Raw genomic sequence first — 27019 nt, forward strand, 5'->3', positions numbered from 1 at the left:
CTGCATGTTTCCTTCTGCCATGTTTAAAGGGAGCCTGAGCAGAAGCCTTCCATGCCATCTTTCTTCTTTTGTGACAAATTAAATGGTATGATTTGAGCAAGCATTCAGGAAGTTTTGTTTCCCAGGCAATCTAATCAATGTGTCCCTGGCCGCGTATCGGTTACAGTTTTACATATCGCAATCCATTTGCACCTGTTATGTCCAGCTAACATAGAGACACTCAATAGATTTTGGTGAGAGAAAGAGTGGGAAGATAAAAAGAACCAGTCTGCTGCTAATTCTGTCACTAGGAGACGCCATGAGCAGATTTTATTTAGAGACTTTGAAAAACAATTAGCTGAGGATTATAGGACTAAAAGGCCTTTACTAGCTGTACCTGGAAAATACTTTGCCCATTTAATGCCTTCTAAGCTGTCATTGTGCTTGAACTTCAGTCCCAGTGATTAATGAAAAGCTGCAGGGCACAGCTAGAAGCTAAAGTCTCAATTATGGAAAAGCAGTAACTAGTTTAATGTGCTGATGCTTTTATACTTAAACTGACAGCTGTGAAAAATGGCAATATTTCCAATCACGCTTTAATAATTTATCATTAATTTATTGGCATGTCCAACACACTTTAGTCCTACTGTTCTTTTTCTCCTTTTAGGCTCATGGCATTTCAATACTGGAGAGCAAAATCTGTTGCAAATCTCTAAGGACGAACCTTATGGTGCCTGAGTGATTACTGTTTGCAGGCAGTCAGCATTACCAAGGAGTCCACAGTTTATCGGCACAGATACAGCATGAACATTTTTGTGGGCTATGATATGTGAACGTGTTTCATTAGCTGCTGCTAAATTGCTCCAACTCCATCCACTTCAGTGGAGTTAGAGCAACTGAAGAACATAGATGGCTTTGTGGGACTGGGGGCAGTCAGGCTCACGCAGGCAGTTTTCGTTCGTCAGCCCAGCAAGCTCCCTGGATGGAGAACAGGAGCTGTCTAACTGCTCTAAATCAAAAATTAAATTTGGAAAGTGTCCTTTTTGAAGAGCACAAGCAGAGTGTCACCTGCTATGAAATCTGCAGAAACATTATTATGTTTAATACTTAACAACTGAATCAGTGCAGCTAAGTCAATTTAAACCAGCTGAAGATCTACAGTCCATTTATTTTTGAAATATTTTGAATTTTTTCTTTGCTGTTTTGGTTCTTCCTGCTTATTCAGTTTCTCCTGACAAGGTGTATGAACAAAGGGAGAGGAACAAAGTGAAATAATAAAACCTTATTTCAGTACAATTTCCATGCTGCATTTCCAATTTAGTATGTCATGTTTCATGGCTGTTCCCAGGTCTGCTGTAGACTGGACAAACACTCAGGAAAATTGGCAAATATTATTTTCAGAGTTCATTACTGGTTTTTTTGACAGCAGAAGTTGACCCTATTTTATTTTTCATCTGATACTCCTGTCATTTATAAAATATTAGTCATCCAAGCAGGAGTGTATCTCAATACTTTATTTTTTACACAAAACCTACATTTCTCTTTGTGTAATGGTTGACGCAGTCTGGGTGAAACTCACTGCAATTTTGGGGGGAACTTGATAATTCCTGAACTTTTTTGCCAAGCTCATGCAGCCCTAAATGTCAGCTGAGCTCTTCCTGACAGTGTGGTTGTGCTGATGGTTGTCAATTCCTGGACTGAAAAACAGGCTGACCGAACACTAGGGAAAGTTATTCTGGACTGTTTGATGTAAACTACTACAAAATTGTAACTGGCTGTCATTCATGACCTGGTTGAATAGGAGAGACATGGCTATGAGAGAATATTAACACCAATTGATGTAATGGTCTAACAAGTATAGCATATTATATTGCTGGACTGTTCACAAAAAGCTGCAGTGTGTCCAATTTGAATTGACATGATGGAAAAGACCTGTCAAGTGGGTTGTTCCATACATTGAGAATTTGCTGTTTCCTATTAAAAAAAAAAAAGAAAGATTTTTTTGCCTTTGTTTGTATTTGCTTTTGAGATTTTTGGTTTGACATTTTGATCATTTTGATCATTTTTTTCCATATAAGCAGAGTTTATACTAATTAGTTAACAGTTCAATTATTATCAAAGGGAGTTTTGAATGAAAAGAACCAAGTTCCCAGCCCTGCTCTAACTACGTGTTTGAGCACCGAGTGTAGCCCTTCATTAGGAACCCTGGAAATGGGCAAAGGAACGTGAATCATTAGAAATACTTATGTCTACTACTGTTTCTTAAGGGAATTGAGCACCTCTTTTGGGAATTTCTGCCTGGAAAAAGGCAGCTTATTCTAATCCATATTATCTGTCATGCTGTAGACCTAATACTGTATTTTAGCAACTTGTGAAAGAGTGGAGAAATACAACAAAACACATACAGGTGGCTGGGATGCCAAAGATATGTATAGACTTGTGAGGTTCATGTCTGGCTGTTGCTGGATGTACAGTCAGTCAGCAGCAATCCCCCTATTACCACTCTGCCACCCTCTATTTTTCAGGCTCCTACTTTGAGGTTTGATTACAGCAATTTGGAGGATGTATGCAAACCAATTCCAGCTACTAATTGAAGGAACTCTACTAATTAGAAAAGGCGATGGAACAAATAACAATTGGCAAGTATGGGGTCTTTTTCTGTATGGAACGCCCTTCAAGCAGTGACTTCTGTCTTGAACAAATTCATCACTACATTTTCTGGATAGGAGACAGACTTTGAAAGTCATTATGCATGTTGATACTATTGCACATCTAAAAATATTTGCAATTTTTAGTTGAGATATTTTCCCTGAAGAGTGGTTCACATCTTTGCTGAGACAATAATTTAAAACATGTAGAAATCAGTTTTGCAGGACATTTCTTTATGGTACCTTGTCAGAAACAGTCAATTATTTCTTAAATTCATTTTTAAATGGGGAGATGTGTCATTGGGTAAACACAGATTATCTAGTCATTGGCTGAACATCTCTTCTCTCTCTCTGAAAGCAAGGCTGGTAGCTGGCTGCTGCAGAACCACATCTCAGGATCTTATCTGGGAGATGCATGGCTGCAATGGAGGTTTATCCCATGCTACTTCCAGATGAGGCTGTACCATTTCTGCTAGAGCAATCTTCTGTTTGTGCTAACGTGGGCAGGTTTACAAGAATGCATGTGTGCATTTTTGCAGGAACACATCTAACTTATATTTGATATTCCATGCATTTGCATTAGTCTTCAAGTAATAAAATAAAAAAGCATTAATTTCATGTTTGTCATCTTAAATGCACTCTCTTAATAAGCTTAAACCTCTTACACTTATACCTGTGCTTTATCTCTTCACAAGCGGCCCCATGCTTCCTAAAAATAGTTCTTTTCCACTATGAGAGAGTATCTCTTCCTCTGCTGCTGAATTGGATAAGAATATTGTCCATTCTGCAATAGAGGGATTTGTCTCACTTTCCCACTGCCTCAGTGAGGTATTTTTAGCAGCTATTCATGTTAGCTTAATCCAAATATTATTTACAGTAGAAGCAGCAGATATTTTAGTAATGTCATTTAATACATATAAGTCTAGAAAATGCTGAAAATTCAGTCCTATTGACACTTTGATAAGGTCAAGTATTTTCTATTGAAATTCCGTGGCTCTGGAATTCAGTATCAGGTGATGAGTGTCCCAGGTGCAGTGCAGGTATTTATTTGGTGTGATCCTTCACAAAGTACGTGTGACAAAAATCAGAAAAAACTAGCACAGAGTCAAGGCTTCTCAGCACCTTCACTGACACAGACTGCTTTAGGACCTGGTTTGACCATGATCTTCATCATAGTCAACTCTCAGTGTTTCTGTGGGCATTGTTACCTGAGTGCAATATTCCCATGAGGAAGCTTTCATGCTACTGAAAATGTTGTCTTGATGGACTTTATAGATTGCCCTAAACTATCATGACAAAATACCACTAACTTCTGAATTTGCCTAAGTACCTTAAAACACAAATAATACACTCTGTGTCTTATGATAAATGCTGCCAGATTTCCTAGCGACCTACTTTCACTGAAGGTCAAAGCCAGTCAGACACTTTCTCAGACTTACATCACAGTGGGGGTAGACAGACACCTCTAATTGTGCTAGGGGATCCTGCTTTGCACTTGCCAGAGAAAATATTACAGAGTGGAGTTATTCCAGTTGATTTCAACAGGTCAAGCTCAACTGTGCTACAAGAGATGTGAGACAGATTCAACTAGTGACAGAAAACAATGGGCTCTGTGTCACCTTGGCAGTGAGTAAAGGGTGCTGTGCGTAGGACTCAGCATGTTGAAAATCTCCAGCCCATAAATGCATGTTACAGTTTAGCCTTGTGTCACACACAGCTTGGTTTGGAACATCACTCACACAGTGGTAAAGCCAGAATACCACTTATAAGGAAAACCAGGTCTCCCATCTTTCTCCAGCTGGGTCCTTCCTTATTCATTACATTGCTTGCCCAAACTGTCTCTAGAACTCAAGTAGAAGTTGAGCTTTCCTGCCCAGCTAGAAAGCGACACCTAATGTTTTCTAACTCCAGGAGACATTCTTTGGTTTGGACTGTGGTGGTAAAAATAACTGGGGACTCTTCTTCTGACTGTCAGTCCTGGACTTCCCAGCTTCCTCTTTGTAGAGGAAGAGTTTGTCCCTCCTGTAGTGATTGCACCACCTGCACATTGCCTTGGTGTAACCAGAACACAACCTCACTCTTCCCAGTGAGGGATGGTGGAGACTGCTTTCTCCTGAGTCCAGGCACACGTATCTTACACAAATACTGTTTTGTGGTAGGAAGTGAAAGAGCAGCCAATTATTCTTCACCTTTTCTTGCTCCCTTGCCCTTCCCTTAAAAGTGGATCTAGCCTGGAATAGTTCACTAAAAGTCACATTTCATACAACAGTTTTTCAGAGAACCTTTTCTTTTTCTTTTGTGCAAGCTGAAGTCGTGTTGGCCACGCTGTGACACTGAAGCCCATCCCAAATGAATAGAAGTGATTGTGTCCCTGGCCCAACTTGGGCTGTTGTGTGCTGGCTCTACAAGAAGGGGTGTTGCATGGCTTACATTACCAGGAAACAGATAGAAGAAAGAATTCTTTTGTGTTTTAAAATTAGAAGACAGTATCAAATCTGCACAATAAGTCAGGGGGGCTCACTGGTAGGCCCTGCAGTGGGGGGATGCTTTATTAATTGAAATATCAGTGGTGGGAAGTGAGAAATTGCCTTCAATGCAGACTACCTAAATACTCAGAAGTCTGGAGATAATATGTGCTCTGATTGATGTATTGTGAGTGAAGGCACACTCACAGTACCAGGGTAGTGCAATGGGAAAGTTCAATTTCAGATGTCTAGGGTAGGAGCAGATCGTTTGATAGACCCTCTTTAGGAGTATAACAACTTGGAAAGTTATCTCTAAGTTTTGATAATCACTTTGCCTTCTGAGGCTGCCAATCTATTTCTTAACTGTTCTTTTTAGTGTGAAAAAGTCTCCCATTTCTATTCTCTGCCCTACATACTTGGGTCAGGAAGCGAACATCCTATTTTTATAGCTTTGAAGCCAAATGGATATATAAGCAGCTGATTTCTTCACAGAATCCTTCTCAGACATTCTTTTATTTTTTTTTATAAGAGGACTCCTCACTATTTCACCAGTCTTTACCTTAAAAGAAATAGGGCAACACAACTAAAGAAGATTCACAATTTTACCTGCTGAAGGGCACTGTACTCAATGGTATTCAGCCCTGCAAGGACCTGCTAATGTTATTTAAACTGTGGCCCAATTAGAAAAAAAGGCTCTTAATTTTTTTTTTAATAGCATACAACAGAATAAAAAGATATTTTAAAGGAACGTTCTGAATTTTCCACTAACTGAATTTAGCACTTTTTTGTTTGACAGATGAATAAGGTTTTGTTTGTTTTGAACACTCCTGCTTCAAGAACTCATGGAAAGCACATTTGAATCTGCCTTATTACAATTTCAGGCTCAGTTTTGGTTTGGGAAGAGTTGTGGAGAAACAAGATTACAGGAACTAACTCCTATCTGGGACAAAGGCTTTTGATGCACATTTTGCTTTTACAAGACCTTATTAGCAGGCATTCTGTTTCTTTGGTAAAATGAGTTACTTACTCAGCTTCAAGGTACCTTTTTATAAATATCAAAACAGATGATTTCTTGCAAGCAATTATTCTGGAGAAAGAACAGTGAGGGATCATTTTAGGAAGGAAATTAGGGGAGACACTTTAATGTACGCAAACACAACATATGACAGTAGCATTGCATTGCTATGTAAAACAAGTCATTCAGATTTATATATTGAAGTCTCTGTTAGTAGTTAATCTGCTGCTGGCCACCTGCAGAGGAGGAATGGAAAAGGTTCCTTTTGATCTCTTTTGTGAAATGACCTTTAAGGGTGGAAAAATATAAAAAGAAAATAAATGTGAATGAACCTTAAAAGGTTTGGTACAAATATTCTGTTGGGAACTGTTTGGTCCTTTAAAAAGATGTCCACATAGGATATAAAATGTATGAAAGAGAGTAACATCTGTGCTTTAGGTCAGGAAAGCTTATCACCCATTAATGTAACTCAGCTAACTTCTTACAGGTCCCTGAGACGCAGTGTTAGTCTGCTGGGTTACTTTGTGAGTGTGCTGTGTCTCAGCAGAGAAGAGCAGCTTTGAATATGGAAATGAAGGAAGTAAGGACAGCAATTTAAACTCTGCTATGCAATACACCTCTTCTTGACAAGGGCTCCATTCAGGTGCGGTGTTTTGCTGACCCCCATGTAGTTTATGCATCTCTGTTCCTAAATTCCTGGTCTTTGTCTTATACCTGACTGCAGGTTTGGATTCAATTTCACTGGTAGGAAAAGAGATTTAACCATGATTTATACCCATTTGAGTGGAAGGGGCCAAAGCAGAGCTCCTTCAATCTTGCCTACATCAGCAAACACTATAGATTCACCCATGCATGGAAATAAAACTGAGCACTTGCATCTCACATTATCTTTGGGTCTAAATGAGGCTAAATGTCTGAAAATCATGCTCATGACCTCTGAGTGGGCAGAGATAATTCTGCCTATTATACCTCTCCACTTTCCTAAGATCCTGGATTTCTCAAACTGTCTGTAAAAGCCCAGGTTCTCCTCTGACCCTTGCACATACCCAGACACCAGGAAGACATATGTCTTAACAGATAATGGCTCCATTGTGTGAATACTGTCAGTATCATATCAATGTGACATAAATACAGCAAATTAGCCGTATGTTACTTACATCAGAACTGCTCCAGGTCTTTGTGTGGAATGGAAAAGGTGCAAGAGAAAGCTCTCTGAAGCAGCATGAGTCTTTTCCTTTTTTTAATAGTGCTTCTGTGAAAACTGCACCAAGTTTTAGATTTGGTACTAATTCAAGGCTATTTCTCCCCCAAAATAAGAAAGAACTAAGGTTAATAATTCAACCTAAGCCCTGCAAAATTTGTACTTTGGCAAAATTTTCCTTAAGGAATATTATTGCCAGTCTTGACCATACACATGTGAAAATTACATTTTTCTTGTTCATATCACTGTGGGATTATCTCCCTGCCACTATCATAAAATATCTTCTTTCATGACTAAAAGACAGATTAGTTAAGAGAGCTCTTTGCAATTATCTTTAGTTTTGGAGACTCAAATTCATCGAATTTCTTTCTATTGTGTCTTCAGTGATTGCAAAAATTAGATCTATTTAGTCTCTTGAAAAATAAAATTTTAATTGTGACTCTTTTTCTCTTCTAGGCATTTGCAAGGTGGTACAGCCATTGATAAGGCATAATACTTCTTATGTCACTCAAGAAATGTTGAAAAATTATATTCTGAGAAGTGATAGAAAAAATCAAATGAAACCTTTTTTTGACCACATGCATTTCTCAGGTCTAGACACATGGTATGGCTTTATTAATATACAAACATATCAATAATAAAAACACATCAAATAACTTTTGGAACTAAATATGCATTTGAGTTTGTAAATTTTTACTGAAGTGTGACGTAACGAGTGTTATGAAAAATGTTTGTAAATTTTTCTGAAATTACATCCCTTCCTTAAAGAGTAATTCTTCAAAACAAGGAAGGTGCCCATGTCTGGTTGTGTGTAATCAAAAATGACAGATTACTGGAAATTAAATGCAGGCAATATTTTTTCAGAAAGTATCAAATAATGAATACATGTGCTCTCCATTTTTGCAAACACTTGAATGTTCATTTCATAAGCTTGTGTTCATTCTCTCCCTGCCCTCCTGTCATGGGAACATCTTTAAACAATGGTTTTCAACAAGTACTTTTTTCAATTTTTTAGCTGTAAGGTATCAAATTGCACCAGTCTGATTGCATGTGTGTTTTTCTATAACAAGTCAACACTGAATGCATGAACAAATTACTAGGGTGGATTTTAAAATCTAAAGAATAGAAATAAAACTTTGCACTAAAAAATTCTCCAGTAGTGTTCAGTAGACCTATTGTCCTCTAAAATTGTAAATACACTTCTGTTTTCAGAGAGAGCAGCCTTGTTATGATGATGTAATTTGTGTGAATTTTGCCAGAGGAGAACTTTGAATAAATATGTTGTGGATTAGTCCAGCGACTTTTTCAATGTGTAAGATTATCCATGGAAGTTTTTTCTGGGAAAGGGCAGGACTTCACAGAGACATTCTTCCCTTCCAAAATACTAGAGATGTTATATAAACATTACACTGACAAGAGGCTTTATTCTTACTCTTGTGCTATTATACCATAACTCTTCAGTCAGCTCTGACTCAAAGCAGTGATTACACTGAACTTGGTGGGATGTTGATGTTAATGAATTAAAAGCATATTTGGTGCATATTACAGCTCTGAATTTCTGTGATATCTTGACTTCAAATTTACAGCATGACGCTATGAAGAAATATAAATCTGGTTAGCCAAATGTAATTTTCTAACCTCAGAAATTACAGCAATCAAAATTTGCGTATTTGTGTAAGACCAAAAATATCTGTATCTTCCCACTAATGGGAGCACAAAACTCCTGTATATCCCTTGGTTTTCCACCAGCTTCTCCACAGAACTCAGCAAGAGCCTTCATATCTATTTGTAGATGCATGCACTGCTACAGCACCAATCTGCTCAGAAAAAGACAGGGTTATAGATTTCCATCCCACTTTGTTACCACTTACACTGACTCATTTCATAATGGATATGCCCTATAACTAATGGGAGGCTCCTTGCTTGAGTTCCCTGGTGCTGAGGGGCTTTGTGAGTGGTGCAGCTCTCATGAAGAACAGGTTTCTTGGTCTTATCTGAAAGAGCATCACCTTCGTCACATCTTTTTCTAATATGATTTCATATGGTTTAATTGTTAGGTGTCTCTTAATGACTGGAATTATGCCAGTATTAAAAGCCTGTGCTTGCAGGTTATCCTAGAGTGTCAGATGCGCAGCATAGCCTGTACTCTACCTAACCCTCTATCTTGAAACAATTCTGATATTTGAGATGATAATTGAAATTGCACCAGTGTCTCAGGAGCCTCTCTTAGAACACCAAAATAGGTTGGATAATGTTAAAAAGAAGAAAAAGAAGTATGGATAAGCTGACCCTTACACTTGGCAGGACACAGGATTGAATTTAAGATGGTTCTTAAGTACTGTATGGATTGACTGGTTGCTCAACAATTGCACAGCTTCTGATCCCAGGGTTTCCTAAGCCATAACAAGAGATGGCCACACTTCAAATTATAATAAAAATGCTAACAATAATCAGGACAATAATAAATTACTGGTACTCAGCACAGAGATAATTTATTGGAATTTTAAGTCTTCTCTTATTTTATAGCTGAGAAAAAGCAAAGGTTAATTTATAGCCCATTTGTATTTTTCATTTTCAAGCCCATACTAAACCAATTGAACAACTTCACTGTGGCTCAAGGGAAATTTGGTCACTGCTTTATTGGAAACAGAACTGGTGACCTAGAACCTGTTCCTTTCTGGCAAGACTCTGACTGCATCCATTCTAAATCAGAGGCGTGGATACTGGTGTAAAACTGCAGCAACACCCCGGTGGAGCAGGTCTTTAATCCACCACATCCATGCAAATTGTGCAGACCTCAGAGAACTGAATATTCAGACTTTGTATTTATGCTCACAGAGGGGAAAACACGCCCATAGTTCATTCGCATAATAAATGTGATGGGAAAATAATTCTGTGGGGACAAACATTGTTTGGTTTGTCATGAGACATACTTGACAGTTACTGCTTTGTCCCTTTTGTGCCATTGCAATGCAGTGGTATGATTGTGCCATAAATCTGAAAGACTGTTTTGCAAAGTTCGTATCTGTGCTTGCTACCTTTAATATTAATAGGAGAATATCTTTAAAGTGAGTAAATTGAGAAAGTGGCTGAAACTATAGTTTATAAAAGAAGATTAGTGGGTTTAATATGCACTGGAGAGTAAAAGAAAAATCTTATTACTGTATGGAGAAATTACCTCATAAAGAAGCTAATACAGCAGGCTAGGGAGTAATTTTTAACAAGGTTTTTATGATGCACAAGTGTAGGCAAGTTAATGAACTTATCTTTCTAGTTATTTTCAGATTGTAACAATGCATTTCTTTTCAGTTCCTGTGCTTTAAAAAGTAAAACACATTTAATCACTTACAATAAAACTAACTCATTAGTTTGATAAATCAAGTAAGATCCTATACTGCTCCTGTTGTGGCACTGCTGCTAAGAAACTAGATCAGGTGAAAACATTAAGTATGGAACAGAGCAAACAATAAGGTTTATTCATTATTGGAATTAAAAGGTGTCACACTGACAGGGAATGTTCGTTTTTGGAAAGACCTGCTCTGGTCTCAGTAGCAGAACTTAGGAAATAAAAACTAAAAAGGGACCAAGGCCAAGATTTTGCTTAAACAATTCCACTCTGCAAAATAGCCATGTGGTCTTTGACATTCATAAAACAGACATCTGAAGAATGTCACATCCAACAGCAAAGAAACCACAGGGGGGAGTTGGTAAATACAGAATGTCCATCTGTCAGCACCCCAGCATGGCATGCGTAGGTATTGTTTAGGAGGAGCATGTCCACATTTTTCTGCCCAAATGCAGAAGACAGACTGCTGAGTAAAACAGTTCAATCTTTATATTGATTAAAGAGATGTGCTTTCCTACCATACAACAATCACTGTACTTGAAATTAATTCAGGAACAATCTGAAGGAAAGACTGAAGATTGTCAGGCACTCGCTGCAGGTTTTAATACAGATGTCCTAGAACAGAAATACTGTGGACACACCACAACAATTTGACGCTACAGCAGGGTATTTCATCGAGAGTTTATCAGAACCTCATCTAGACCACAGCCATGTAAGCCACAGTCTTGTTGAATGTTAGTATTTTTCACAGCCTCCTTCATGTCACGACATGGGACAACCTTCCCAGAAGCACACTGGGGAAGAAGGGGAGAGAGGAGTGTGCTGGGAAGATGAGTTATTGCTGATCAACTCACTGACAAAAACAGATGGGAAGGAAGGATTTCTCCTTCGCTGATGAGAACATTCTCCCACATGGATGTGGAAGAACTGTCTGCAAAGAGCAGCAGCAGGGAGATTTCTGCTATTACAATAGCATCTGAGTGATGAGAAAGTTGCATAGTGCTCAAGGCATTCGAGTGTCCCCACACCCTTGTTAAAGGCCACAGTCAGCAATCTTTACTGCACTGAAACAATTAATCTAAAAAAGCTTATGGTTGGTGGAAAACTGGAGTTGTAATTAGCACAGTGTATTCACCTTGGGATGAAGAAGTATTAGTTTTCCCAAGTCAAATTTTATGGTTTGTATGCTGCCGATGAGCCAGTAAACGCAGCTGAAATGACTAATTTACTATCTACGGTTCACTGGTGGGGATTCTTTGCTCAAAGTAAATAACCCGAAATAGTTCTTCTGAGTTAGGTGCATCTACCTACTGCCACAAGCACTGATCTGAATCTGGCTAGAGATATATAGAGAGGTCTATTCATCCATCTGTCTATAAAACCTTTGAAGAGCCTTTTGAAAGAATGTCTGACAGTTATTTTCCTGCTTCTCTGTTTTATGGTAGACTCTGCTTCTCTCTTTTAGGGGTGTAGGATAAGAGAAACTTTACTGAGTTTTCCTTCAAATCATATCTCTCTACAAGTAATTTAGGCTTTGAGGGAAAAAAGTTCTCTCTTCCTTTACTTTTTCCTTAAGAAAATTTTCTATGAGAAAATATTGTGAACTGCTAAAATTTGGTGCCTGAAAATATTTGCACCAAATATTGTGGGATGGGGAATACAATTTCCATCTTTCTGATTCCAAGACTCACATTCCTCTGCCCCATCCAGTCTTAAACATTTTAAAACTACATATTTAATCTTCAGAGCTGGGGATGGGTGTCTAATATAGATTACCCCGAGCTTAAATTAAAAGTCAGATTGCTCCTGAGTTCTGCCAAATTTAAGGCACCTCAGTCATGGAGGTTGGTGTGACCTTGACTCTGGTGTTTGGAGCTGACCTTTCCATGTAGTTGATACCACAGTTACTGGATGCATCTAAAGTGTAGGCTTATATCAAAATGATGTGATTCAGTTCAATCACTTCTTGAGAAAAAAAAATTAAGCAGAATTGATTGGAAACTGAAATAATAGATGCATTATTTATTATATTTATTTATATATGCATTTAATTTGCTCTCTATAAATGAAAATTATTTTTGTGGCAAAATGGAAATATCTGCAGTGCAAAGGCAGCAGATGTTGATCATTGTGATTAGAGAAACACTCTCAGGTGATGAATGACATGTCTGCAAAGCTGAAACTTTACTGGAAGATTTTAGCTGTTTTCTATACACGTTTGGAAACCAATAAAATGACAACACTGAAGTGACAGGATAGAAAAACTGTGTGAAGAGAATGGGCCAACTTTTGTTCTCAGCAACTTTATGCAAATGTAATTGCAGTGCAGACCAAGAAGTTTCTCTAGATTTATGTCACTCCTTCCTCTTTAAATTAGAACTACTTTTAGGGAAGGTGCAATAGTTCTAGGACAGCATTTACCCAGGAAAGAATATTTTGGACAAAAACCTTGCTGTGCCATTTCCCTCCACACTATTAAAGCAATGTATCCTTCTTTAGACTGTACAAATTAATGAGTGAACATACAACTGTGAGAAAACCTTTAACAGCCCAGTACCAAAACCAGCCATCTCTTCCAACAAAGAAAATCTGCATAATAGCATCAAGTAAAAATGATGAACTATCACAGGAACATGCCATTACTTTCAAGTTTGATGGACTGAACTTGGACAGAAATATTTAAAACCAACATTTTTTTTGGTTTATCTCAATACTTCCGCTGCAGAAAACAGTGGGGTGCAAATAACGTCCCAATAAAATGAGCATATCATCCAGAAGAACAGGCATAACAGCTTTGACTTGCTTTTTTGAACACACACACAAAAAAAATTCAATTTGAGAGGTGGGCAAAGCCTCTTCCAGTCATCATTTTGACCTGCACTTTGGCTGTCCATGCTCAGAAGCAGATACTGGTTTTTCAGGCACAAATTTTCAATTATCATGGGAAAAATAGCAAACATTTTCCGCCAAAGTTTGTTCATGTTCTGAGAAGTGATTTCATCTGCTGGGCTTGCCTCATTTTTGCATATGTTTTGCATGAATAGCTCAGCTCTACTGGCTGAAACCTTCTCAGGAAATGAAATTCAAAGAGCTGTGTTAAAAGCTGTCATCAAAAATGTCAGGTCTCAGTTTGCAACAGGAGTGTATTTACTTGCCTGTGTTCCCAGTGCACATGCTGGGGCTGGGGGAGTGGTTTGTGCACAAATGGGGGGTACAAGGGTTTACCTGGCACAAGGAGGGGATGGTGCCAGCCAGCTTCACTGGCCACTCAGCTCTGAATGATGCTGATGGAAACATTGGTGACTGAGACACAGTAAAGAAAGCCATGAAATGCTGTGATTTAATAGATTATGTACCCCTCTAAACTTACACTCACTCCCACCTTGGGGATCCAATCTTTCTTGATGTTGGAGGGGGTTACTAAGAAGACTCTTCCAGGGAACAGTTGGGGGCACCACTTGCACTTACCAATTAGCCATCTGTCACTCTGACTGATCACTTTGCAATAATGATATAGTAGTGATCAATTTAGTGATATTTCTGGTAGGGAAACTTGCTTGGGCTTTACATTGTAAGCCAAAGAGAAAACCAGCAGCACATCTTGGGAGAATGCCATGGAAATTGTGTTTTGTATTGCACAATGTCCTGCTGGAGTGCATTGTGTAGCAGGAAGAGCTGAGCTCACAGTCAGATGGCAAGCTCTAGATCTAATGTTATCAGGAATATGACTGCCAGAGGAAGGAATTTGTTGTGTCAACACAGTGCCCAGAATAAGGCTGTCAGAAACCAAGTGTGGGACAAGGATAAGAAAACCTTTAACATTGAATGCTATAAAAGAATGGACATAAGCCCAGGGAATAAAAGTATGTACTCAGAAGAGCAGCACAGAGCAAACTTGAACTCAACCATTGTTAATGTTCATGTAAGAGAACCCTTGGTATAGAATAAATCTAACGTGAGAGTCAGAGAAAGAAAAGTGCGAATTGCAGAAAGTCAGAAATGAAATTGTAACAGATAGGTCTGAAATATCACTTCAGGGAAAGCGAAGGGAGACCTGCAAGGACAGGTGGCCAAGAAAAAATAAAACCCTTTCATGGAAACTGTGCATCCATAGTAATGCAACATAAGGCAAGAACCATATTGTTGGGAGCAGGAGTGAGTGTGGCACAGCCCAGCACACCCTCTCCCTTGGAGTCTGAAGCCTCCCAGGGTGGTGGAGCTTTAGCCAGCAGGCCCTGACAGATGCTGCGGGGGGATGGGGGAGCCTTTAGTGAAATCTGATTCTTTATCTTGTTCTCCAGCTTTTCCTGATAAAACCAGTTCGGATGCAAGGGACAGCTGAGTGCTCTTGCCCCTGCCAGTAGGACCATGGCCAGGGCTCATCTCACTGCGGGGCGACCATCTGCTGCCACTTAACAGCACAGGAAACCACCACTGAACAAAAGCATCCACTCGTAGAGCATCCCACCTCCTGCAACAAAATGGAGGCATAAAGGCAATGCTACTTCATCACACACAATTTACAGTGAAGAGAGGACAGTAAACAGTGTAAGTAAGCCTACCTGGGAGCTTTTCCCCTAGATGTCACTAACAGGTACAAGGACATTATTATGAGGCTTGATACAGCCCAGGCAGATGAAGGGGAGCAAACAGCAACCACAGTGGTGGAAGGATGGAGGGAGGGAGGGAGTGTGGCCTCCCCCATCTGCAGAGAAACCCCTCTGCTGTCATTGATGTCGAAAGAGGCTAAGCCTGGTGTAGGAGCAGACAGGGCGATGCCTTTCAACAGCATCACTCCTCAACAGTGCAGAATTTCCTAGTGATCCTCGGCATGGTATTTTGGTGTTTCTGTCAGTCCATGTACATGTTCACATGCCATATTGGGCTGCTGCCTGAATAGGGGATAGTGAACACATACTGCGAACGTCACTCACCCAGAGATTTGCCTGATTATGAACCTACCCTCCATGAATTTGCTTTCTGCATATTTTTTTACTTTCTTTTTTTTCACAAGGAAATTTAAAATCTTTATTTTGCATCAATGCTGTGGAAAAAATGTCCTTTCTTTTCATAGAAGATGTGAAGTGAATAAAAAGGTCTGACATTGGTTTATTAAAACCTCCCCACTTTAACATAAGTTTTCTCTTTAAAGGAAATGGTAAAAGTTTTAATCAAGTCAAAACTGATCTAGGATGTATGCCAGCAAAGAAACACATAGATATGAAGTTGCCAGCAATACAAACATACCCATTTATTGCATTTTGACTAGACAATCAATCAGAGAGAAAAACAATGGCTTTATTATGGAAAAATATTAAAGCATATAGAACTTCTAAAGAAGGGGGTAAAAGGATGCAGATGCACATCCCAAATGCAGAGGAACACTCGGTCACTCTTCCTACCTATAGCGGTTGCTAATATCATGTTCATCAAGAAAAACAGATCCTTCTCACAGAACCTGCAACTTCTGGGAAGCAGACTGGCCTGCCAGGGGTGCAGTCAGCGTCCTTGTGTAGGCCTTTCTAGAAAAGAGTTCTGAGAAGCAAAACTTAACCAGATGATCAGGGCAAGAAGAAGATTTTCAGAGGCATCTTTTTTGTGTTCTGGACTGCATATAGGTCAGCTTTGGATTTATGGCTTCTAACATAATATTCTGTCTGAACTCTAAGATGATCCCAAGACATGATGTGCCCCCAAATGTACACCCAGGTGTTCCTCTGGGTGTATAGAACAGCTCTTTTGGACAGGGAACTGAAAGGATTGTGCAGAAAAGAGGACACTTAAAGTGACTGCCTTACTTTTCACTTTCCTGCAGAAAGGGCATAGTAGGAAGCCAACATCGTCGATTACCAGGTCTTTATTGTCCCTGAAGCCATTGAGTCAGTTCTGCTTTTTGATTGTGACTAAATTTTATCAAACAGTAAGGACAGAAGCACCCCATTCAAAAGAAGCAAAAATATTCTGGGATAGCAATGCTGACAGTAAAACTCTAGGAGTATTAAAGATCTCAACCTGGAGTTTATATTTAGATTTTAACTTTATATTTAGCTGTTAGTTTTCAACTGCTGCTGAAGACTCTTCTCCCCGCCCCGTTCACCCCTTTGGAAAAGGATATGAGTTTGAAGTACAAGCTTTGCATTTGTCATTCAGACTAGGGTGGGAACTCCACCTGCTCACAGCCTTGCTCTCTTAAAAGCTACTAATCCTCATAAAATCAACCTTTCTGCTTCCTCCCCCTACCCCCCATCTCTAATTTCCTGCATTCCTCACACTCTATTCTCTCTTTGTGTAGAAACTCATCTTGTTCTCTTTTGAACATACTGATTCATAAACATATGTTCTAAGTTACCTCTCTTGTCTTTGGTAACGTATTCCACATGTTTACATGCCATTTTATGAAATAGTTTTCTTTAACCTTTTTATTTGCCTCAATTTCCTAATGTTCAAAATATATTCTTTTCTTTCATGTTTTTTCTTCATAAATATATTGTACAGCTAAACAATGATGATTTTAATCAAAACCAAAACCACGGAAGGCCTAATCCTTCTTTGACACATGAGGCTAAATTCTGTCCTTAGTTACTTTTGAGCAACACCAGAGTGGGAAAAGCTCTTCACTTTCACAGGATTTTAATGTTAGCAAATCACCTTTATGGCTAAATCTTGACTTATAAAGTATCCAGGGGAAGCTGAGAGGTATACTAAAACAATTTAGAAATGTATTGCTAAAATGGCAAATTTAAAAATTATGTTCTGGTATAGTGGAGTGGGTGTTGTGTCTGTGCGTACAAGTGTGCATGTGGGTGTGAGCATGTGTTGTTGAATCTAAGGATAACCATGCAAGTTGAATACCCCAAACACAAAGTACCCTGCAGCTGAATTCTTGTATTTTTTCATTAGTATGTTATTCAAGTTTAATAATAAATGCACTTGGAATTGCAATAGACAGAAAAATGTACAATATAGAATTTCATAAAAGCTTCATTAAAAAATAAATAAAAAGTAACAGCAAATAACCCAAATGAAATAGATGCAGTTTTTAAAATCTCTGCACAGATATGCTGCAGAGGAAGGGACATGCAAAGGGGAAACAGAAAAAGGCCACTCTGCAGCCCAAGCACTAACAGGAGATGGTAGAATTCTGTGAATGTCATTGAAGATGGCTTCTGGTGTTTGTATTTTCTGGTAAAACAGGAGTTAAATTGATCTCCTGAGAGAGACCATCCATAACTCCAAGGGGTAAACATCTTTGACTTAGAAGATTCAAGGACCACCAGATGATTAAATAAGATTATTAAGGTTCAGTTTTGCTTAGCTTTGTTGAGGGAGGTAGTCCAGTGCCTTTATAGCCTACTGTCTGCATACTCCAGTAACAGGGACATGAATACTCTAAACTGGTCCTGTTGTCAAAAGCAACACTCAAACAGATAAATTGCACAGCAGTAATTGTGTGTTAAATGTCAATTGAAGTAACTTACATGAATTCCTGCTAAGGGACACATAGGTTGCAACCTATTTTCCATTTATCCAAATCCTATGTGAAACCAGTCTGAAATCCAATTAAATAAATTTTTGATTAGAGAATGAAGTTATTAGATGCATAAAAATCTGCCAATGCACAATGATTGCCCTACCAGTGAAATAAAATGCACGGAAAGGATAAACTTGTGGTAAACCATTTCATGACATGTACTGAACATGTTGTGGAACCCTCACAAATGAATATGTGACAAAGGAATAAACATGAAAGAAATACACTGATTGTACACTAAGGCTGTGCATTTCAGAGAGATTCACCGTATTATCTTCCTTATTCATGTGGATAACAGGCTTACTTATGTCTTCAAAAAATAATTCTTTCTATCATACTGCAACAATTCTAAGCATAGTGATAAATAGGAAGTATGAAAATGCTAATGTATAAGAGCTACTGGAATTTTAAAGGATCAGGACTGAGCCAAATTTTTAGATGAGATTTCTTGACATGGAAAAACCTCACTGAAGAAAAAAAATGAACACAACAATATGTGCATTGCATATTTATAGTGCAATAATTTGACTCTGAGATTTACGTAAATCCATTTCAGTGGTTTTATTCCTGTTGTACAGCTCACATGGTTTTGGCATCATTTGCTACTTATGAGCAACAATATCAAGCAGATTTATATTGTACAGTTTTTTTTTTAAACTTTAATGTAACTTAAATTTAAAAATGAAAGCAGAAACTCCAGCTGGAACAACCTGTGCTTTGTCAGTCAAGTGCATTGTATGAAGAAAATAGTACTGTATATTTTTATGTTTAAAAGGGACAATGTTTTTCCTAAAATTAAACGAAAAGTATCAACTGGCTAATAATTTCTGGGTAGCACAAAATGAGAGTATGCAAAAATTGTCTGCAGAAATATCTGTATAGCCACTTCCCCCTTCTGGCACTCTCCAGATCATACCTCTAATGCCTCACTCTTCCATGATGGACATGAAATCCATGGGACAACACAAGACCTAAGGGCAGGATCTGCTGTTTGTGACTGCAAGAAATGGTGAGGAAATCTTGTCTGCTCTCTACATCTCTGCAAAGTTTGCATAAAGAGAAGCAAACCCTTTCTTGCACTTTTGGCATCCCCACAACTTCATGAATATCTGGAGTATAAATGACCTTAAATGCTCAGCCTGAACATAGGGATGAATTTACAGGGGGGCCCAGCAGCTGTGTCCACTGCCTGGCCACCAAGAACCAAGGCCAGAGGGGCAGGAGGCTCTGGGAAATGAGGAGAACCACCAGCACTTGGAGATGCCTGAGGCTGCCAGGCATTTTCACCTGGATGGCAGGGGCAAGCCCAAGGGAAGGTGAGGGTCACTGCAGAGCTTGCCCTGCCCATACCATGTGGAGTCAGGAGAATCAGCCATAAGAAACAGGAGATGCAGATGGTGCCATGGGTTTCAGTGCTTTGGCACACCCATTGGTGTCCATTGGGCACAGGAAGAACCTCCCTCTTGACTTCCCCTGCTCAGGAAGCTGTAGAGAGCAATGAGGTCACCTCTCAGCCTTCCCCAAACTAGACCAACTCAGTGGCCTCAGCAACCCCCTACAGGACCTGCCTTCAAGTCCCTTCACCGGTTTTGGTGCCTTTTTCTAGGCCTTGATCTCCTTTGGATATTGTGGGACCCAATTTACAGGCTTGTATTCCTGTACTCGGTCCCATTCCAGTATGGGAATTAGTAGCAATTAGTACAGCTACAGCATATTATTTCAGGGTGTGCTAATCAGCATGCATTTGTCTTGTGGGGTCCTTTGCAAAGAGGAAAAATGGTCTTAAAATACACTGGCTACCCGTTTGTTTGTAAGCATAACTCAAAACACAGACTTTAGCTTATAAACTCTTCTGAAATCCTCGCTCCTTAAAATTTTTCCCACTTTAGGCCTAAGAGAATTCTGAAGTTCTGAAAAATCATCAAAACCTGAAATTATCCTTATTCATATTCTTACTGTGTGCATTTTATAGCCTAGTCACACACACACATAATAAACAATTTTTATTCTTGCCTGTGTTGATGAAAAAAAATATGCCCAATAATCTTTGTTTTAGTATTTCTGATTACTCCCTTAAATCACAAAGCCATCATTCAATTCCTTCTGGCTAGCACTGGCTGCTTAGAAGAGGCACAAAAATGGAGAAAAGTGTGGTAACCCAGAGCTGCTCTGTGAAGGATTGGCAAGGCTGTATGGAAAGGCTTGCAAAGCATCTGCTCTCACACTATGCTTGGCTTCAGTTAATATTCCCACTATTAATCCTTTAGCTTTATGAGAATAAAAAATAAATATCACTCTAAATAGAAAACAAACAAACAAATAAGCTAAGGTTCCTGGGTTTCTTCCTCCTGTCTGATCAGATCAGAAAATCTGGCTTGATTTTTTTATTCTAACAGCCTCTTCTGCTCCCTCTCAGACCTAGTAAATCTGTCAGCAGCAGGCTTAGGTAAGAACCTGCTCCATCTCTTCGATGGAAGTGAGAAGCTTTTTAAATGTGAAAGCTGCAGGCCCTGCTCCTGAAGAGAGCAGAAATTCTTCATGATGCTGACCTGGAAAAAGGGGAATGGAAAGGATTCGGGCTGGAGAAGAGGAAAATGGTGACTCTTTTGAGGTGACATTGTTTCTAATTTTGAGCTTGATATAGTTACAGAAAGGCAAATCCTGGCTAATGCCAGTGCTGTATTACTGGGATATAACTTTGTTACTCAAGCTTCTCACCATATGACTTTGCTATGACTGGATGAAATCTGCCCAGTTCTGAGCTCATGACCTGCTAAAGCTGCTGTCTCAGTGCAGAGGCAGACCTGACCCAGGCTACAACAATGCTTGACTGAGCTCACCTAAAAAAGTGATTACTATGAGGGTCCCAAAGGAATCCAGGAGTTACTGTCTAGGCAGAGTAATTCAAAGTAAATGGCATGCCAAAAGGAATGCTATTTTAGCAGGAATCACCATTGCTGTGTGTGAAGTCTGGCTTCCCAAGCAACAAAATGAGCTAGAAGGGCTTACTTACATTTTTTCATATTTGATAGTTCAGGAACGGCATTGACTAGTATTTAAATTGGTTTGAACTGGTGCTAGTCCCACAGATTTACATCTTCATACTGATGTTTACCATCCTGAATGAAAGATGATATAAAAATTCAGTTTCATGCAGATGCAGAAATGCTTGGCTTTTGAATCAAGATCCCTTTCTTAACACAGAAACTGGATACAATTTGGAAAATAAGCATGGCACATGAGAGACTCAGGATTGCTAAATTATTCTCCTGTTTCTCCCATCCTCTCCCATCCTGTGACTCAGCTCCTGAGCACTGACTTTCATCTTAGAGCTGAAACCTATACTAAGCTCTGCTCAGTCTGGCTGAGCAGTCTGTCAGGCAAGATGAGGGGGACCTGCCTCCGTGTCAGACTGGCACAGAAGTACTTGTGCCCATCACCACTGCTGCCCCTCTCCACTCAGGGGCAGCTACAAACCCCTGGCTGGTCAAAACCCATGGCTTTCCCTTGCTGGGATGGACACGAGGATGGGCTCCCTCTGCTTCAGTTGTTGCGACTGTGGACTACTGTGTAGCCTGGGGAGACTCTCACTGGTCCTGCTAAATCCAGCAAACAGGAGACCCTCCTGCAAAACTTGCCCGTTAGCTGTCAGATTGGCTGCGGGTAGACAATGAGATCCAGTGGAGCACCATGGCAGGGTCATCAGGGCAGGAACTGTACAGATAGCACAAATTAATGGGGATAGTTGTTTTCTCACTGCTGACCCTGACACGTACCAATATTTGGCAACAGCTACGGATTACTTCTCAAAATGCACTAAAGATAAACATCTACAGGATAAACTACTCCAAAGTGTTGAGCCTTTGATTGAATTCATCAGACATTCATGTGTGTCTGCACAAATCAATGGCCAAGGCAGGGAATTTGTCAATCAGGTAAGTGAGGAAATTCATTAACAGGTGACAGACAACAATTTGCCAGGACACATAACCCTAGAGCCAGCAAGCTTGTGAAATGGCAGAATTGAACTGTGAAAGACAAATCACTGAAGGTGGAGAAAGTGTCTTCATTATGTCTTGCTCTCACCTGCAACTGCAGAACAAAGTCCAGAGAATTTTTTTTCTCTCATCCTCTGCTGCATTAAAAATGTGAACAACCTGTTAATAGACATTACAAATTCTGTTACTGTCTCACTTTAATAGCGAGATAACAATCGTGTGCCATTTACATATTTTGCATTTTATTGCTCTTGCATAATTCATCATAAGTAACATAACATTCTTGTCAGGCGAAGTTCTGCAAAATTTTAGAAAATGGAGGGAGAGCTGTATTGCAATCAGAAATAGCAATTAGTATTGAAGTGTTTAGGTAAAATAAAAGGAAATTAAGTAAGTAAGAAGCATGCATGGAAGAGAAAAAAATGAGCTGATTACAGTTAGACACAAAATGAAAGTGTGGACTAGAAAGTGACACCTTGCAAAAAATGGGAATGCTTGGCTCACACATTGTAGGCAAGATGGGTTTAATGATGACTAAAATGGATATACTGCAAAAGACTAATTGTTATGGAAGAACACGTGTTTCAGGGAACAATAGCAGTGCTGAATCAGTTAGTAAAGTCTGTAGAAAACTGGAACTATGACTAAACAGACTGTAAGTTTTTGAAAAAAATGGTAATTTTTGAGAGCTCTAAAATTGTTCCATCTCACATTAGTACAGCTGCAAACAATAGTCTGCAGTGGGATAAAAGAGTAGGATTTTATAAAATTTTCTACATTACAATAACTTTCATTTGTATTGTTAATTTTGGCATGAAAACACCTGACAATGACATTCAAATGTTCTTCTTTGGATCAAAATTTGATCTCATTTCACATCTGGGCAAACTAAACTAAAAGCACACATACATAAAAAATATTTTATTGTCTAGTAACTAGGACTGTTAGACAGGGAGCAGAATGTAGTTAGCCGATTTCAATTCTCTTCTGCTTTAAACATGAGCCAGATTTGAGGAGATTGCAGTCCTGGTAAGGGAGCCCTGAATGTCCCATAAGCAAAACACAAGTTTGGACTGAATGTGATCTAACTCTGTAGAGTCCAAAGGGGTTTATGGTGGTAGCTGAAACAATTTAAGTCTCAGTAATTTTGGCTCTGAAGAGGACAACACTGATAACTTTGTTATTCCATTTGATTTCAACTTCTATACAACAGTAAACATCACACTGAACCATGGGGGGGACCTGGCCATGAGCAAATCACAAACAGACTGTCTGGACTGGCAGAAAATCAAGCGCCAGCATTTCATCAGTGGAGGAACTCTTCTCTCCAGAGATTTGTGACTTGTGGGTCATGTCCTGTTGAATTTGTGGTCACATATGTCCCCCTGGCAGCTCTGTGAATGACATGGCATGTAGCACTATTAAGAAAGGATTGGTTATAACTTTCTTCTAATGGCATTTAATGGCCAAAGATGAGGAACTGCATACTGGCACATATGCATGAATCACTGTCTGGAAAGTCTATTTTGATTGGGAGGGGAAAATACAGTGATGTTGGATACCTCTGAATGATGATAACTGATGGCAAATCTGACATCTAAGAGCCATTCACAATACATTGATACATAACCCCATGTTTAGAGACACCCTTCCTCCTGCCCCCACCCCCAAAACAATCTGAATAATGAATCAAATGGTCTCAGGAGTAATTGGATCTTTTTCTGTGTAATTAGCAATTTTTCCCCTTGCATTATAATTTAAAGTACTGTGGATGAATTGAGCAACTCATGTAATGAGTCATTAGACTGAGGCTTTTAAGGAAGTTATTTCTGAAGGTCTGTGGAGGCTAAAATATGTCTAAATTAAAAGAATGACAGGCTGCAATCATGGCTGTAAAATAAAGGTGCTCAGTAAGCAGTCCTATTACAATCAGAAAGAAAAAGAAGCAGATCTCTGTCTTGTGCATGGAAGCAGAGGAAATGATGAATACCTTAGGTAACTCATTCTGTGCAAAATCAATCTTTCACTGTCAATTTTAAATGAACTAATTTGTTCACAAATCTGCTCAGTCAGTTTGGAAGCATACTCAGTTCATCCATATTAGCAAATCCTTTAATCTTGACTAGTCCACTGAGTAAGAAATCTAGAAATGTGTTAATATGACTGGACATATGTAGTAGGATAAGAATTGATTCTTTTAATTAGTGTCTATTCAAGTTATAGTTCCTTCTTTTACTGAACTATTGACCCACTGATATAGAAAGAGATTACTGTTATGACTAAAATACCTTCCAAAGTTATATTTAACTCTTTCTTTATTGGTGAATGTGAGATAGAAAAATAATTTTTGAGTTATCCAAAAATAAACAATGTAATCTAATTTGAGATTTCTTTCCAACATGCTCCCATTAATTCTGGAGATTCAAACGGATATTTGAAATTTAAAAAGCGTAAGCCCCTAGTTATTGCTAAAGGAATTTTATAATCCTTTCTTCCAATTTAGATAAAACTATTACATGCTATTTGTAATTCTAGTTTGATATCAAGACAGTCAGAATTTCACCCACCACAATTCAACTACTGTGCCTGGTGGTAAATCCCCACTGAAATTCATTGATGACAAAAGTATTTTCTTAACAAAAGAAATTAAATTAAAAGGACAGAAAGAGATGGCTCCTGTTCCTCTCATTCCTACTCTGTCCACACAGAATAAACTCTGGAAAACAGCTGAGTATAAACTCACTGTATTTTGCAAACAAACAAGATTACGCTTGCCCTTGCTCACCCATGGAGATGGGACAAACACTAAAAACAATCCCAAATAACTGTACACTGGCAACGGAAAACAGCACTGTAATGATCCCAGCATGGTCTTTGGCACCCAAAAAAAAGAAATCTGGCATTTACTTGTTGTTTTTCACCTTACATTGTAAAAGACCCTCTGCAGCAGGGTGGTCCTAGGTAGGAACCTATATTGAACAGTATGGCTGTGAACCATCTTTATTAATCACATGAATAATTTGAGCTACAGCTCTAGAAAAACTCCCTAGCACCCTACCGGGGTGGACAATCACTTTTAGCAGCTTTGAGATCTTTGCACAGGACTAGACTTTTAAGATTTTCAGAGAGTTTTTTAAGTGGAAGTTGAATATGGAAACACAAAGTGAGTAGGTTTCTGGCTAAATATGGGAAAATGTCATTTACTGTAGCCTTCTTACTGCAAACCAGCAAGGCAGATTCCTCTGTTTTGTTCTGAGCCTGGATAATCTGAATCCTGTTGCCTTTGTCAGACCTATTTGTCCACTAAGGTCTTGACTTGGGGTTTTGCACATACTGTCTCTTGCAACAGCACTTTTTGTTAGCTATAGTCTTTAATTAAGTAAATACAAATAAACAAAAAAAGACAAAATTTTCACTCAAACCTTCTATTGTTTCTCTCTTTCATCAAATTTTTGCTTGAAGGGCATTTCCAGGCAATACATGACATGACAGGAAGAAGATAGCTGTTGTATTTTGAATTCAGCTTGTGTGGAGCTTTCTGAGCATCCATCTGCTTCATTTCTGGCTGTGTCTCTCCTCAGTTTTCAATGTGATGGTTGTTTTGCTCACCTACTTTTTCAGCAGGCTGAGTTTCTGGGGCCTGGCTGGTGGGAACCAGCAGATTCCTGTCACTGAAGGCAGCAAATTAACAGTGGCTTTTCCCAGTCTGCTTTCCTACTGCATTAGGGCTGGCCTTTGCCATCTGAGCTGTTGATTTGTATGAGCTCAGACTTTCTTAACTGGGTCTGTAACCAGCCTGAGAGGGATTAGGACAACAGAACACCATCTCAACCAGCCATCTCACATGCTCTTGTTCTCTCATGTTAGTGTGACAGTGAGTGTTATGGTCTCCCCAGTTACTGTTTAAAATTTTGGCCAAAAATATCTCTATAAACCTTCAGCATTCGTTTACATCTTTATGGTTTGACATTTTTCCTCTTAATTCGCCTCAGCAGCACCCATTTTCCAGACTTTGGCTCACTAATTTGTCTCTGTCTCTTACAGTTATCCTTGCAGCGCTCCCCTGTGTCTTTCCACATCCAATTCTTCACGTCTTTTGAAAAAAAAGATGACCCTTGATCTAGTAGACTACCGTAAACACATGCAAGGTGTAAATGTTTTCTTTGCCCTGTGCTCCTTACTCAGCAATCCAATTTCAGCTGTGTTCACAAAGAGCGCCTGCCATGTGTGGGAAGTGTGGCAGGAGCAGGGCAGGGTGTGCCCAGCACCCTCCTGGGGGTGGGTAGCTCCTCCTGAGAGTCCCACTGGGTCCAGTGGGAGCTGGTGTTGGGTACAGGATTTCTGTTCCCTGCTGAAAGAGAAGTGGAAATTTCTTCATTTACTTTAATGATTATTGCGACTTCACAGAGAAGTAGCTGATTCTGCAAATAGGTCTATGAAATGATTAGCCTTTGCAAATGCCAGGATACTTAAAGATAACTATGTAATGTCATATATCTCTATCTCCCTACATGTAATTCTCTGCATATGTTTATGTGTGTGCTATTTTGCATGATCTTGGTGGAGGACAGGAGAGTCCTGTCGAAACCAAGCTTGGTTTGGCTCATTTAAAATACTTATAATGATGGCCTTAAATGTGAAAATAATAATAATAAAAATAAAAAAAAAACCTAATGACAATTTTAATGTCTAAATTAGTGCAGAACCTGAAAACACTTCTCTTGCTTCCAAGGCACATGTAGGATTGAACAGAAGATGAATGGCACATCTCTATCAGCCAGTGCCTTTTGATAATTGATCAAATTCCATATTAATTAGAAAACATGCACCCAAAGT

The 27019-nt window shown here is 39.1% G+C and overlaps 1 long non-coding RNA gene across 1 annotated transcript in view; it reads left to right on the top strand.

Moving 5' to 3' along the window:
- Window positions 1-27019, top strand: part of LOC102033800 — a 56382-nt gene that overhangs the window by 21551 nt on the left and 7812 nt on the right. Inside the window, exon 3 of the long non-coding RNA XR_265467.2 lies at window positions 14956-15202. This is a non-coding gene — a long non-coding RNA (uncharacterized LOC102033800). The remainder of the gene's footprint in view (window positions 1-14955; window positions 15203-27019) is intronic.

This window comes from Geospiza fortis, unplaced genomic scaffold, assembly GCF_000277835.1.
Source record: "Geospiza fortis unplaced genomic scaffold, GeoFor_1.0 scaffold19, whole genome shotgun sequence".
NCBI lineage: Eukaryota > Metazoa > Chordata > Aves > Passeriformes > Thraupidae > Geospiza > Geospiza fortis.